The following is a 4,183-nucleotide window of genomic DNA, read 5'->3' as shown; positions in this document are numbered from 1 at the left end:
TTGCTCAGCAGGGATGAGATCATAACTAAGTCTTAACAGTGAAATATAAACCCTCTCTAATATAACCAAGTCAGGCATCACAGAGGATTCAAGATGTAACATCTGCTGTCACTTCTCAATTGAAAACTACCCACACACTATAATTCAGTCAGGATTCTATTTTCCAATTTCCCCTGCTCTCATTGCTTGGATGACCACGTTAACTTGTTCGCCTCCGTCTCCGGTGCAAATTAAGTTGTAATTGTTTTTTTTTTTTGTTTCTTTTTTACAAGAGGCCGGTGGGTTGAGCTGAATCAAAAGATTTGACTTTCCTCTTCATCGTGACCTGAGATACCTTTGAGTCCTCGTCTCCCAACACCAACCCCCGCTTTCTCTCTCCGCCTGGCCCGCGCTGGTCGAGTGTTAGCCGGGGTTGCGTCCCTGTTCATTACCGAGGGTTTGATGCGGCCCCAGATGTCAGCTCATCCCTGTATTACCACGGCCAGATTTACAATAAAATTAGCTGAACTGCTGAATGAAAGCCCTTTAAAGCTCCCCACACACACACAAACACATCAAAACGATTCATTATGCATTCAAACCTTACATTTAAATGTCTTGCAAACACTGCCGCGTCTCTAGTAGTGTAAAGGAACCGTATATGTTATACAAGATAAACATATTATGAAGAATATGGCTATTACTCCGGTGTTATTTTCATAAACAAGCTCTAATAGTTCTCCCCGTCGCAGAATGCCCATCAATTCAACGACACCGACTAAAATGTGCTTGTCGTTCCTCTCAATTAACTTAAAGTCATAATTGGAAAAGGCTAAGTAGCTGTCGTCTGTCTTCAGCGTGGGCTGGGAAGCACGAGTTCAGTCAGTGGCTTTTAAGATGTGTGCGTGCTCTCCGGTTGCTATAGTGTGATTTGCAACAGCACACGACTGTCAAAAGCAATGAATCACATTACTTAAGTCGGTCATTAAAGACGCGCTATTCCCGTTACACAAAGTACTCACATCAGCGGCTCCCCGTGACACCGAAGCAAGCTTTTAAAGCTCTCACCTGTGACATCCCACTTCTTTTTTTTTTTTTTTTTTTTCCTCCTGGCAAAATCTTTGGTGGTTAGCGCTTATTGCTGTGTGTTTTTCCGAGATCACTTGTCAATCAAACGGCGCGGGCAGCGCCATGCTGTATTTGTCCTTGGATTGTCTGTATAAGGAAGAAAGTGTGAGAAACCATAAATGTGAAATATGACAGTTTCTGTGCACTAAGGGACCGCTTCGGTATCGAGACACAAAGGTGTTTACAAAACAGCAACGGCAGTCTGAAAGCTTTTATCAATTACTGTAGACATACACCGAATCACAATCGTCTTATATCATTAATAGAAAGTGGTGAAGTCCCCCTCTTTATTCAAAACGTGTTTTGCCTATTGTTACTTCACATGAATGTTTGAGCTTCAATGTGAATAATGATGTACAGTTTGTGCAGTTCGACGATGGAAGGCTGTTTTCACATTCACCTGTTGAAGGGGGAAGTTACTTTGTGCTAACCTTATATCAGAGTTTAAAGCTCGACATACATTGTACGATTTTGGCTCATTTCTGGACCCAATTTCAGCTTCATCACGTGTCAATTGCCGTGCAGTGTCCAGGGGGGACCAAGGACTGATTAACTCCTCCCGACCGGCTGTCGGAAAGTCGGTTGCACATCTGCATTAACGCAAATTGCGATTTTTAGGTTGTAGCGGGCTCAGTTTTAAAGCTAGAGTGAAGATACTGGTATCATATGAAGCTAGAAAGCCATGTCATACTAGCTTGTCGAGAAAGAGGCTAAATAATGCTCCAAACTAAAGCTAAATTTTGGTGATGAAAAATCGTCATGGCCATTTTCAAAGGGGTTCCTTGACCTCTGACCTCCAGATATGTGAATGAAAATGGGTTCTATTTGTACCCACAAGTCTCCCCTTTACAGACATGCCCACTTTATGATAATCACATGCAGTTTGGGGCAAGTCATAGTCAAGTCAGCACACTGACACACTATAAGCTGTTGTTGCCTGTTGGGCTGCAGTTTGCCATGTTATGATTTGAGCATATTGTTTTATGCTAAATGCAGTACCTGTGAGGGTTTCTGGACAATATATGTCATTGTTTTGTGTTGTTAATTGATTTCCAATAATACATATATACATACATAAAACGGCATATTTGCCCACCCCCATGTTGATAAGAGTATTAAATACTTGACCCTTTAAGGTATATTTTGAACAGATAAAAAATGTGCTTATTGAGATTCCTTTTTGTGGACACAATGTGTCTACAATTTTGGATAATTTACAAATATTGCTATCATGACTTTTCACCGAGACTATTTCCTCTGCAGAAAGTAGTTCTGATAAATCCGGGATGCTAATTCTGGAAAGACATGTTGCAGCTGGATCTTTTAAAATCAGATTTTTCAGTGCAGTTATCACCACGAACTAAACTCCATTCACCTCTCTTGTATTGCGGCGGAGGCGGAAATCACAGCCGGGTAAAGGCTAGAGTTGAGTGTGGAAAGGTGTCTGTATTTTAGTTGAATCAATCCTGTCAGGCTTGCACTAGCTAACTTTGAAAATACCAAGAGGTATAACTTGAACACCCATAAATCTTGTTAGGTGACATCAGTAAACTCAGCAGGTGGATGTTTCCTGCCCCTGACTTGCAAATGAAAAGCTTCCTCGCTGTCATGTTGCAGACACCTCTGCACAGAGTCACTCCGCAGACGCCAGTGATCTCAGCATTGTGGTCAGTTGTACATGCATCACCACAAGTTGACTAATAAGGAGGAAACAGACTGACGCAAGAAGTCCCAGTATCTTGCCCCCATGCTGCTTTATTCACATGCCCGCCCGCCATGTCTTCCTGCACCCACTCTCTGCTGTAATGAGGGTCCCCGGAGTGCTGGGAGAAATCTGCCCCCTTTCCTCTAACCCCCCGCGGTGTGTATTCATGTGGTGTGTGCTCATTTGCTCATTGGCGTAGCTTCCTTGCTAGATTTATGTTGAGTTTAATGGAAAGGCTTCTACAATATAAACAGCGGTACACACCAAATAACATTATTAGCTTCCAATGTAGACGACGAGGAGAGAACATTTCTAGCTCCACAGAGGAGGCAGATAGACCACAGGCCAAGAATTTAATTAGTTGTTGGTGTGGATCTGGATTAAATGGAGCCACCATGTGGCCTTTTTACACTTTGGCTCCTAACAGCTGAACCTTGAGGTTTAGAAGCAAGTTTTTGCCATGAGATTCGCACCTGATTTGACTGTTATCAGCTCATTTAATGTGCGTTATCGTGTCATTATAAGCCTCAGGTGTGGGTAGGGGCTTGCTTTGCCTACTGCGTTGTAAAACTTGAAAGCAAAACTTGAAAACAACACGTTTGAACATGTTGTAAAACTTAATGGACACAAACTTTTGAACATAAACAAAACTTCTTGTTAAGGTTTAGGCAAGAAAACTTATTTAAGTTTAGGGAAAAGCGGTTGTATGACCACTCAGAGCCACCGTCCGTGTAAACATCATCATCCAAAAATGGCATCTGATAAACATTTACTTTGTCTCCCAGCATAAAGCACTTTACAATAAAGAAATAAAATAATACAGAATTTAAAGATACAATACAAAGGATGTCCGAAGTGACTGTGGTCTAGGCAGTTCAACAATAGCTTCTTGCTAATGTCATTCATTTATTAGCCCCTCTTTGAACTAGCGCTATCCATTGCACCCACATAATCAATGAAGTGATTAGAATAATACAACGCATCGGACTCAGGGTGCAAGGTTTCTGTGCGTAACGATTTTTATCGGATGACAGATGGTGTGCAAAGACCTTTACTACCGCTTTTACTCCAGTCATAATTACTACGGTCGCTAGAGGTCACTGTTGTCTTCTTTTATCCATTCTTTCGGTGATCGCCCATGTGAATCAATGATAAAACCTACTAGTGGGTGTAGCAGGCACCTTCTGACCCATGTCTATGAGGTTGATAACCACTGATAACGCCCATTTAATGACCTGATAATTGTCAAACCAGCTGAGATTCCTCAGTTCGAGATGAATTTCCAGTATCATCCTGTGAATGAATGAGTACTGTCCATTCCCTGATGGTGAACACACATGCTGTATCCTTTAATTACATCGTCCCTGTTTC

At 41.9% G+C, this 4,183-nt stretch overlaps 1 long non-coding RNA gene across 1 annotated transcript; it reads right to left on the bottom strand.

Moving 5' to 3' along the window:
- Positions 1–200: 200 nt before the first annotated feature.
- On the bottom strand, positions 201–2,321 carry LOC119482667. The gene is made up of 4 exons (XR_005205490.1): positions 2,182–2,321; positions 1,502–1,507; positions 1,048–1,194; positions 201–467 (listed from the first exon to the last, which is right to left on the bottom strand). It is a non-coding gene; the product is annotated as an uncharacterized LOC119482667 (long non-coding RNA).
- Between the last annotated feature and the right edge of the window lie 1,862 nt (positions 2,322–4,183).

The sequence above is a fragment of the Sebastes umbrosus genome, chromosome 23, assembly GCF_015220745.1.
Source record: "Sebastes umbrosus isolate fSebUmb1 chromosome 23, fSebUmb1.pri, whole genome shotgun sequence".
NCBI lineage: Eukaryota > Metazoa > Chordata > Actinopteri > Perciformes > Sebastidae > Sebastes > Sebastes umbrosus.
This window is presented reverse-complemented; position numbering and strand designations above follow the sequence as displayed.